Source organism: Zonotrichia albicollis, chromosome 8 (genome assembly GCF_047830755.1).
Source record: "Zonotrichia albicollis isolate bZonAlb1 chromosome 8, bZonAlb1.hap1, whole genome shotgun sequence".
Classification (NCBI taxonomy): Eukaryota; Metazoa; Chordata; class Aves; order Passeriformes; family Passerellidae; genus Zonotrichia; species Zonotrichia albicollis.
Window position 1 is genome coordinate 21,930,883 of NC_133826.1, and position 12,390 is coordinate 21,943,272.

General features: G+C 37.2%; 1 long non-coding RNA gene across 3 annotated transcripts in view; it reads left to right on the plus strand.

Moving 5' to 3' along the window:
* Nucleotides 1–12,390, plus strand: part of LOC102069412 (uncharacterized) — a 61,057-nt gene that overhangs the window by 34,265 nt on the left and 14,402 nt on the right. For 2 of the 3 annotated variants that reach the window (XR_012581392.1, XR_001332715.3), the window contains exons 3-4: nucleotides 1,531–1,649; nucleotides 12,263–12,386. This is a non-coding gene — a long non-coding RNA (uncharacterized LOC102069412). The remainder of the gene's footprint in view (nucleotides 1–1,530; nucleotides 1,650–12,262; nucleotides 12,387–12,390) is intronic. The other variant, XR_001332716.3, reaches the window with a different exon arrangement.

Sequence of the window (12,390 nt, forward strand, 5' to 3'; positions counted from 1 at the left end):
TAAAACATGAAGTAATAAAAGTGAGGATCAAGGGAGCATGATTCAAGGATCACCTTTCTTCCCCCACTGATAGAAGCTTTAGAGAAAATCAGATATATCTGTATTCAAGTACATGAAAAAATGATCTGGAGTATCTTAGCACGCATGCTTTTAGACAGATATTTGACTGATTTCAATTAGCATTTGTACTTCAAAAGAGATGATGTAAGTCAGAGCAGCTAAGATTTTTTTCATGTTTCTGTATGAATGGAAAAGAGATCTAGACACATCAGACTGTGACACAGACATCAGACACATCTTCCATAGAGAGTCACTGTGGCTTTATGAAGAGGTGTTTTTTCCCCTCAAACTTGTTTACTTCTGTTTGGTTTTGAATTTTTTAAAGAAGCTCTCACATTTTCAACATAAGCTCTAGTTTTCCACTATGCATAAAGTAAAATAAGTACACCTACAAGTGCACAGACAGCAAGGTGCTTCTTTGCAATACTCAGTAGAATAAACACAAGAATTTTCCATGGCTCCACAGCTCTCCAGCCACAGCATCCTCCTTACATACAGTTGCTTCAATTTCATTACTAAGAGCAAACTATATCCTTATCATACTTTTCTCATTACTGGACAACACAAACAATGGATCTATGCATTATTGTTAAGACTGATCAGAAAATAATATTCCTTTCTCAGAGCGATAAAAAGATTTTTGAAATTTTATTTTTAGACTAAAGGGGAGTATGTCTAAGTTATTTTAATTTTCTTTTGGGAAAAGGAGCTTATCATAAAAGAAAGAGGAGGAGAAAACATAGGAAGCACCATCACTTGCCAGACAGATAATCTGATCATCAAGACTTCCACAGAAAATATCAGAAACCCAGGTTTCCAAGCCCTTCTCCAAAGACAACAGGATTCTGACATTTTGGATGCACACCAAAACACCAGGCCATCAACCCTTCTAGGGCAGCAAGGGGTTTTTTTTCCTTTCCTCACACAAAAGGCCTTCCCAGAAAAACTTCCATTAAAATATGAATTTCTTCAAAACCTCCTGCATTTTCCCCAGAGAGGGAAAAAAAAATTAAGCTTTCAACCAGATGTAGTTACAGTTTTGCATGGAACTGCAACCAACAGAATGAGAAAAACAAAAAAACTTCTATAAAGTTCTGGTAATACCTTTAATCATATTACAAGCTTAATGCATTACATTCATTTTTTAAATTATCACAGTTGGACTTTTAGATCAAACAGAAGGAAAAAAAAGATTTCTATCCACCAAAAGCATGTTATAAAAAAACACTGCTGCTCAAAACAGGTCAAATATTTTCTTGTGCCTGAAGACTAACAAATGAGATTTTCCATAAGGTAGTCATTAGGTGTTTTGTCTTTATTTTTGTTACTTTTTAAAATGGTAATATATAATTTCTACCCCTCTATTTAATGCACTCTAATCTGTATTCCTGGGAATAGCAATTTTCTTAAGACACTTCTTTTGGCATTAGTTGTGATAGGATTGCTTTCTCTCATGTTTGCATTTTGCAGACCACAAGACTCAGAAGATCACTGTGAAACAAGGACACTGGGCCAACCCATTCTGTTGGTATGACACAAAGTCCAGCCCAGTGTGGCATTCCTTCCACCCTGAAGGAGTCTCACACCAGGTAGTAGAAGCTAACTTGTTTCTTTGCTGTTGAATGACTACCCATTTTTTCCCCAGCCTTCCTCCTTAGGCAAAATGAACATTTTAGCTTTCTGGAGAACCTTTAAACTGCTGCTGTCCAAGGGTCACAATAAGATGTGGGAATTGCACCCAGTCTGGGGGAAGAAGGGGGCTGGTGGTGCAGACCCCCACACTTTCCCTTTCTCGCAGAGCCAAGCCAAGTCCATTAGAACTGACAGGGCATGCAGAGCACAGGAGAGAGGGCTAATTGAGTTTAAAAGCTGTGTAGCTGCAGTCTCATTTAGGAAATGCCTCCAGGCCTGCTCAGGAGTTTAGTAATAAACCTAGACCACAAAGCAAACTGAATGTTCTACTCTTCTTGCCCAGAAGGGAGAGAAGATCCTTTTCTCCACACTCCTAAGTTCATGTTGTTAGCCCCTCCAATCTTTCTCCCACAAAGTAGGATTCCAGGAATCATCACCATTTTTCTTATCCTGAAGGCAGAACTGCATACTGTTAACAGTTTCTATAATCTCGATTACATATTCCTATTACAATAAAACATCATTATCATCACATGAAATCAAGAACCTGTCTTGCTAAATTTTGCTAAAAAAAGTAAATTTCAGCCTAAGCCAATTTGGAAAATAGAAATGGCCACAGAGAGTTTCAGAACACAAATAATTCACATTTGATCTTTTCTGCCACAAGTGGCAACTATAATTGGTACATGAGAAGATTTCTGCCCTAACCAATTGATCACGAAGGCATTTAGATATTCTGTAGAGATGATTTAAAATGGGATAACTCACAACCAGAGTACTCACAGTATTTAATGGAGCTATTAAGTGTGAAAGGAACCCAGGACTAGCTTCCAACCCAGTCATGAATACATTCAAGAAATTTGAACAGACCATAGTAGGACATATTCTGAAATAATACCAAAAATATGGGAACAACCACAACTAAAGGTCTTCTCACATGCTTTGTTTTTACTGACTCTAAGCTTTATTAAGCTTTTAGTCTCCTATAAAAACAGCTCCATGAAACAGCAGGAGAAGCACCAAAGCTGAATAGCCAGAAACTCTTACACAGATACAAACTGTAATCGTGACTAGAGCAAGCAGTTGCACAATTAAATTGGAGGGTCTAGAGCCCAAGTCCATCCAGGACAAACTGAGGGAACTGGGATTATGAAGTCTGGAGGCCCAGGGGAGAATTTCTCACTCTCTATAAGTACCTTATAGGCAGCTGAAGCAGAGCATATCTGAGTATCAAATGTCTTTTTTTCCCAAGTAACGAGTGATAGGATAAGAGAAAATGGCCTCAAGTTGCACCAGGGGCCATTTAGATTTGATATTAGGAAAAAATTCTCCACCAAAAAGCCTGTCAAGCATTGGAAAAGGGTTCCCAGAGAAGTGATGAAGTCACCATCCCTAGAGGTACTTAAAAGACATGCACACATGGTGCTCTGGGACAAGACTTAAGTAGTAGACCTGGTAGTGTTAGGTTTGCTGTTGGACACAATGATCTCACATGCCTTTTCCAATGTGAATTATTAAATGAATGACAGGTTCAGATCACTGGCTGTGTTACCATGTACGCTGCTTTAGATAATGGCTAATTCCTTCCTTACATGACACTTAAAATGTCATAATTATATTCTTAAATCCAAGTGGTTCTTGCAATCACCTGGGCAATATGAATGCATTTAAAGACTGAAATCCATAATAGAGTTTCCTTCCTAATGTATACATACATTCCTACAGTCACAGTGAAATTATTTCTACAGATACAGCATTATCAGAGAGCCAAATTGTATCCTTGCTGTCCAACAATTACAGCACTGCTCCACAGAGCAAAACAGGAACATCTGGAATTCTGTTCTTGTGAGGGCAGCTGGGACTGCACTGCTATGTCAGGAAATGAACTGTGCTCAGGTTATAAAATATACTTGGGGCTGATCACAGAAAACTAACAACCATCCTGGTACTGAAGAAATTACTTGTGTACAAGGTATAAGGGAAAATTTGTCAAAGTGCATAATGTATTTTTCTGACACAGAGAAATTGTGCAGATTCACTCTATATTTAAATCCCATTGAGCATAAATAGTTCCCTTGCATTTCAGAAATTATTTCCTAGGTAGGAAAACAGTGTGATAACTAAGACTGATTTTACCAAACCTATCACTAAGGAGAGTTATTTCACTAACTCATACTCTTATCTAACTAAGAACAAGTTTGGGTAAATGCTACCTATTACTTCTCTCAAGTTCTGCTTTGGTTTCATGTTACTCCTCAGAGTTTGTGGCAACAAGTGCAAGACAAATTATTAGCTTCACTTCAGACAAAACTGAAAATACTGATTGCAGTAGCCAAGAATAGTGGCCTACATAAAATCTTCCTTTATTAATATTATTGAGTGCAGTGCCATTCATAAGATTCCATCTTCGTACATATTGGCATCGATATTTTGGAAGAACCTGAGTTGTTCTATGAATGCCCAGGTTTAGTAGAAAGCCATTTTGATGATCACAGACTTGAAAGACCCTGTTTCTAAACACTTGAGACACACTAGATAAAAAAATGCCCAATAAATTACTTCTGCTAAGATGCAAAGTTGCTAAATTAATACAAAATTAATAAGAATAAATTAATTATTCTTCTTCAATTCTATTTACCTTCAATATTAAGTAGATCCACGTCTACTCCATATGCTTTGAACATTATGTATTATTTGTTTTTAAGTGAGAAAAGAAAGGCATACCTAACTACCCACATTCAAATTTGAGACTTGTACTATAAAGAGAAACCACTTTGCTGAAACTCCATACCTATGCCTTTAACAACTTTTAATATTTTGTTGTAGTTCATTTAGTATAAATTGGCTTTAAGTTTTGTTAACACTGCATGAATATTTCGAAGGAGTTCATTCACTTAGCCAAAATTAGGAACAGCTAAGTATTTACATGGTATAGTACCAGACCTACACAGTGAACCAGTTTAAAGAGGGGGGGGGGGGGGAGCCTAAGTGAGATTTACAAAGGCATTTGATCAGGATAAAGAAATAATGCAACTATTGTAACAGTCTCCTGTTAGAAGTGGTGGAGGGAGCACTTTGAACGAGTTTTACTTACACAGCATTTCTTCTCCTTTGAAATATGCTCTGAAAAAAGCTTCACAATTAACATATTGTATACATTTTTCAAGGTTTTCAAAGATCAGGAACTGTTTCTGGAAAGACTCACTCCAATTTGGCAAATAATTAGAGCAAACATTACACCAAGGTGCATTAAATCTGTGAGGGTACAGAAACATGTGCTTACACACAGTTAAACTGAATAAGAAAAACTAAGTCAGATACAATTTTAAATGGCATCAGGAAAGAAAAAGGAAAAAAGAGAGCAAGGGAAAGGACAAGAAGTTTAAGCAGCAGAAAACATTACAACAGCCAAGTGGAAACAAATGAGATATTATAGCTGGGGTTCAGTCACAGGACTATGTGTAACTCTGTTACAGCTGAGCACCGAGAGCTTCTGGTGAAACTAGCGCTGTGTGTGACTTCAGGAAAAGGATAAAGAAGCATATTCAAAAGACAACGAGCACAAAGAAAACACAGTCATGACTATCGACAATAGTGAATTCTGTACCGAATGTGTGAACTGGACATGAGTGAGGCAAAATAGAACCAGCCCCCTTTGGCCTGGGATTTTTGCAGTGACACAAGCCAAGCAATCTAAACAGAAAATGTCTGTGCTAGGAGAAGAAGACATAAAACACCACAAAAACAAACTGCTTTCCTCATGGAAGAATGGTAACTTTGGACAACACTTGGCATTACAAGTTCAAAGGGTGATTTCATCTGCATTTTAAGTACAGACCCAGAGATTTTACAGTATTCCTGTCTCCACACTATTGTTTTGTGTGCCATTAATGGCATTTAAATTATAGACCTGCTGCAGCCATGTAGTCAAAACACCACATCACCCGATGAGACACTGTATTATAATGTCAGTGTGTCTGTGTTTTAGCTGTGCTTTCATATACTCTACTTCTCTTCAATCACCCTTTTTCTCTGCCAAAGGATAGATACAAGAGACAAGTCTATCTTTAGCTCCACAAAAATTTCTTACTCAGGCAGCTGCAACACTTCATTCATCACATATCCAAGTCTCCTGTTTACAGCAATGAAATTTTTAGACGTACAAACAGTACAGAGGCAGATAAAAAAAGCCATTGAGAACTTAAAATGAAAATACAGAATATGGCTAGGGAGTCAGAAATAATATGCTTCAAATTAATTTCTAAAATATATCAGGTGAGATTTCTCATTTCTTTTGGGTTATTTTGAGTATTAGGTATTTTTTGTATTTACTTCCAGTGAAGTATTTCATATTTACTGAAATACTGTTTCCCAGAACCATCATATTGTATGTATTGACCTTTACATACAGTTATTCACAATGACAAATATTGATTAAATAACAACTTATTCTTTGACAGAACCTTAAAAGAAAATATATTGACATTACTGAACAATTTCATGACTAAACCAGAAACACTTCTTTATCTAAATTATACTAATAAAAAGCTAAACTGGTCATAGCAAGTTACTGAAGAGCTGGGTACTAAATTCAGAATTTTAACCAGCATTTAAAACTTTTTTCAATCTCAAAAGCTTCAAGCAAGCTATTTCAAGGTCAAAAAACTCCTGAGGGGTGTGTGGGGAGACATCTGCTCCCATAAGCTGGTCTGCTGCTTGTAGCCCTCAAATGGACAATCTTCATTTGAGATGAAATATTTATATATGGAACAATCTTCAAGACTCCATTATTTCCTACTTTCTGCATGTGTAATTCATCATTTCAAGCACTCAGATTCTCAAAGTATTCACATTAAGAAAAAAATACACAATATTAAGTTAGCTATTTTTTTCTGTATTGGCCTATTTTTAATGCCATATGCAAACCAGCAGTGATTTTTGCTTATTAAAGGCATAGTCTCAATTCAGAAGAGCAAATATCAGGAATTCATGAAAACTTTCGTGCATGTTCTAAACTTGCCAAGAACATCTAGAGCAACTGAATATATTTAGCAATTGAACTAAGCTTTTACAATTGTTTCTTCTGAGCAAGGGAAGACAAAGCAGCCTACAATTTTCTTACAAAATCTTGAAATAAGTTTACTTTTTTCTAAATGAGAAAACTTTTAATATCTTAGCAATGTAGCTTCTTTATTTCTTTGTTTTCCCCTCAACGTGATGTGATTTATCTCCTCCTACACTCCATTTTCAATATCATCCCAAGTTACAGTGATTTGGCATTGGACAGAGGATTATGGAAGCATAACAAAATTCCACCCAGCTTTTCACTCATCCTTTCTCACAGTCAAACCACAGCAAAAGGCCACCCCACTGTAGGCATTGGAGAAATTCACGCATACATAGCAAGATCGCAAATGTTTGGGGTTTTTTTCATGTGTCAATAATCAAAAGGATACATTTCCTATTCCTGACCTTCAGAACAGAAAGCTCAGTATCATTCAGATACCGAGGCACTGGACATAAGCGAGGTAGGAAGGGACCTCAGTCCCTCACCTAGCCCAGTGTGCTACTCAAACCTGAGGAAAACCTGGCCTTACCCTGCGCTGTCTTGTCCAAATCTGAAGTATCGTCAAGATGGAAGATAGCAGCCTCTCCTCACGTGTCAGTAATAATACAAGGCAAAACTTTATATACTTATGTGATAAAAAATGTACATAGGACCTTATATTAGCCAATGACTGAATTGGAAGAAATGCACATTTTAGCTGTAATATTTAACTATTCTTCATGACATGTGTTCTCCTTTGTGAAAATAAACAGCTGTGGTATGTCAGATACTACCCATGGTAACTACTGCTAAATGCACTCAATTTACACTAGACCATTAGATAATGGTGTGTTAGGTGACTTGGCACAATCACCAAATCTTGATATGGATGATCCTTTGCAGATACTCTCAGTTTTTTAATCTGACCATATTTTTATCAATGCCCCACTAATATTTAATTTCTTTTCAATTCATGTCATTCACAACAGCTACCTCAAAAGCCCTTAAGGAGCTAGTGGAGCCAGCCTAGACTAGATTCATTCCAAGTACTGATGGTTTGTTCTGACAATTCACACAGAAAGTCCTCCTTGCACATCCTTTCCTAAACTCAGCACCGAAATTTCCATTTAACTTCACTAAGAGGAAAGTAAAGTAACATCGGGCCCCTTTCAAAACCTGCTTTGAAGACATACTGTCTAGCCCAGAGATAGCCCTGGAACAACTCACTGTTTGTAAGCTTTTGAATGTGACAATCCCCCCAAAAGAATCTATTAAGAGATACGCAGTTTGGATTCTCAGAAACAGGAGATCTTCTGCACAGAGTTTGCCTCCTTTAGTTGATCTCTGACCTTTAAATAAGGGTTAAATACCAGATATTCTCTTCACACATCTTTTCAAAAGATGTGGTATTGCCTGGCAAACATTTCATTCTTACTCAAAATCAGCTGGCTGTGACCTGTGTTTCAGGTATAGAATGAAGGAACTTGGGAAAATTAGAATACCTTTTACTCTATGCTGTGCTCCAAACTGGGATATCAGGCCCATTTTTAAACTTACTGATATGTGCTACTGATGAGGCAACAGGAAATTCACTGACAAGAGGAAGTGGACTCCATTTGAACAAAAACCAAATTGAAAATGATCAGTACCCTCTGTATTCCCTCTTACAAGTCACAAGTCCCACATTAGACTATGGATTTCCAAGCGTTTCAGGGATATTAATGATTGAATGCATTCCATTTTACACCTTGTTGTATTTTTTTATATCTTTTTCCTTTTAAATGGAAGGAAAACACCATTTTCTTACACAATTTAGGATGTATTACAAAGAAATGGGTGTATTACATTTCCAAAGCATGTGTTCTTCAATACTTGTATAGAAAAACACAAAATTAAATGTTTAGCAGATATTATTGGTGGAGTGCTGATACAAATAAGCCTTTACAAAAAGCGATACAATAATATTTTTCTTTTCCTCTCAACTACATAGAAAGTTTTTGCTCTGTGAAGTCCAGCAAACAAAAATATTTGACACAGTAAAAATCCTTTTCCACTCGTGACCATCAGAGAAATCTATTATATTGTGTCTCAAAGACCCTCTTTTATTCAGACCAGTTAACACTCAGTCATGTTCTTGGTAACCAAATTTTGAATTTCCTGATAAAATATTTCTGTGCATTCATGAGTTACAAATTTTTCAGCCATTTCCCTGGTTTCTCCAGATAAACTCTTTCAACCACGTCTTCTAATTCTAACTTGCATACAATGATAGCCTGACTGTCTGGAATGCTTAATTGCTATCGACAACAATCCAGCTGCACACGTTTAATCATTTCCTTGCACAGTCAAGAAGCAGCCACCTATGTCCAGGGACATGTGATGGGACTGATGGGGACACAAGGAGGTAGAAACTATTCCTCCTGTCCGCACTTTTCACTGCTCACCGTCACTCAAATCCATGGGGTTGTAGAGAAACTTGCAGCAGGCCTACCATATCTATGATTTTTAAATACTGTTATAGATTTAATGATACGAAAATCTAATAAATTTGAGTAAAATTTAAGCTACTACAGGAGAAAGAGTATGCATATCAGATCAATAATTAATTACTTTTTAAATCAGATGATTAGATATCTTCTGGAGGGAACATGAATTAGCACAACTCTGTTTTGCTGTTCATCCAGACACCTCTTTTTAAGCTGCAGGTTTGGACAAACATTTTCAATCAAATATCTGGCACATGAAACATTATCAGTTTTCATTATTAAGGGCCTATGTTTGAGTTGAAGAAATATGGAGAGAATACCTGAAGAGCAAAGAAACCTAAACCAACTCCAAAAGAAAAAAAATTTCCAAACTCACAGAAACATCTATACTTGCATTCTGGTCCTGAGAAAATAGCTAATATAGGAAAAGCTTTCTGACCATAATTTTCCCAAACATAAGAAAAGCTGGAAACTATGTAAATGCAGTAAAATGAAAATGCCAAACCTAAACAGAATCACAAGTGAACATACATGAAAATTTCAACAAGAAATTATATAAATAGTGCACCGAATTATCTTCAGTTTATAATTACCAGCTAGTCATAAGCCACAGACACATAACCCCTTGCAATGCAATTGCCCAGCTGCCACAGTTCACAACAGAGAGCGCTCCCAAGGCTATTATTTCCCTTTTTCCAGTGTATTTCTGCAACATATTTTTGAGTTTTATCTTTAGAGTCCAGCTGGAATCACGCTTCTGTTGGCAGCCAGTTTTCCCCCACAAACTCCCTCCCCCATGAAGGGAAAATGCAGAATGGTGGCGCAGTGGGAGGAGAAGCAGGAAAGTAAAGGGGGAACACACAATCAGAAGCAGTAGTTCTACCAGACCCGTGTATTAGGCAGCATCTTTTTAGTCATAATAACTCTTCAAATGCACCTCATCAGAAGCTATTACACACCACACCTCTCACAAGAATAGGCATGTTTGCTATGTTTCTGCGCTCTCATTTTACACAAGCAACCTTTGTTCTCCTTGTCTCAAAGTAACGAATGCAAAATCAAATGAAAGTCAGCAAGATTCATACTATAGCACATTTGTACAAGTAGTTTTTCCAAGTATGCCCAAAAGGCATCTAGAGAAGAGTAACTAAATTAATTTCAATTACCTGATCTTCTGAACTATAAACAAAAATCAGCATAAAGTTTCAGTAATAAAGCAGTCAAACATGAGTAAGGAAGCTCAAAACTCAGTTCACTTCTTTCAAAGTCAATTTAAAAGGAAAATACCTTAGGAAATCCCCACCTGAAAAGCAAAGTACTCCTTTAATTAGGCCAACTCAAGTTGACATACACAGAATAGAAGAAAATCGCACTTTTTAAGGTTCAGCTTTGCAGATAGGAAAGGCTAAAACTCTCTTACACTAAAGGTAAATTATAGCATCCAAAATAAAGGTTATCAAAGGAGAAAAACTGCCTTAAAGGTCATAGGCTGCTCCCACTAGTAATTCTACATATTAATAATCTTAAAACAAGAAATTTCTCTCAGAGCTGTATTCCAACATGTTATCTCCAAAAAAGAACTTGTAAGATGCAACAAGCCTTCTGGTTTTGTCTGTCTTGTTGACAGATTAATAAACCCTACAGTTTGCTACATATAAATATTATTTTTGTTTATATTCTCGGGTTTAACTTTCAGTGTAAGATTTAGCAAAAAGTTGATTTGCATTCTAAAAATCCTTTTCAAACCCTCAAATTCAAGTGCTAACATTTTCAGCTATCAAAGTCATATGCATAAATACCAGGCTCGTGCCTTTATATTTCCAGAATTAGCAGTTGAACCTAAGCTTTTTGATAATGGAAACAGATTTTGGGGTTCTGGTTTACCTGCTAAACCTCTTCCTGGAAAGCTGTGGAGCTGGAGAAAACACATCCTGCATGCAGATTTCTTGGTTGTGCAGTGTCACACCTCACCCAGGAGCTGTCATTTCAGCAGAAGGAGCAATATCAACTTAGACCTAGGAGGAAATAACAGCACCCAGCAAAGAATAAATTAGCTTCCTAGTTAAGGACAAGAGGAGTCAACCCACAGTCATTGCAGCCATTTCCTAATTAGAAGAGTCCTGGAAATAGAGCAACCAAAGTTCTGAACTCAAAGGTCAGCTAAAAACTGCAGTTCTCTTCCAAGGATCCATACCCAAAATATCCACAGAGATGTATATCTAGGCAATACGTAGAGCTGCCTAAAAAACTTCACACAGAAAAATACTCTCAGAAGCCAGCAGGTTGAAGGTAATCCTCCTAAACTATTTGGGGGACTAATGAGAGCCAGAGACATAGAACTGCAGCCTTTAAAGTTTTGCTGGCCTTAAAACAATATGGCCAGAAATTCTCTCCTGGAATTTGGCCCTGAAAACACTTCTCTGCCAATTGACAAAGGAGCAGGCTCTTGTACTGCATATCTTAAGTGAGACTGAAAAATTAATTCTATTTCTTCTTATACAAACAAATGGCTCTTAGCACTTTTAGAAAGGTCCCTGGATTCTACAAAAACTGGAAACGCCATGAAGATGCATCTGCAATTATGAACAAATTTGTTTGCACATTTGCCATCAGAATTACTTTTTCCGAGATAATTTTAATATTACACCATTTTAATTTTCAGCATGGCAACTGTGCACAAGCGTCATCTGGGTGGTGAATGCTGGGGTAGCTGAACTGCTTTATAGGAACTCTGCTGGGTGGTTTTCTGTGCATGTGCAAGGCAGTGTGATATCTGCCTTGCTTAGACTTGACTGCAAGCAAACCAGTTCTTTAAAACAGAGGAATTTCTAAAATCACAGAGCTAAAGGTCTGGCAAGTGAAGAACTAAATGACAAATACCACATCAGCTGAACATAAAAGCATTCCATGTAACAGAAGATACCCACACTTTAAGACCGGAGACCAGTTTAACTCCTTAACCATGCAGGATGGCAAAACATTTGTTACATAACAGCAACTTCACATGGCATTTTTACATCCTGCCATCTTTTCACAGGAGAACAGTAGATTAGACTTCTACCGACTCTGAGAGACAGGGAGTGGAGCCAGCAGCAATATTTAGCAGAGTGACTGATTTCTGGCACCATCTAGCTTCTCTGCAACAGGAATCTGGCAGCCTGGTAG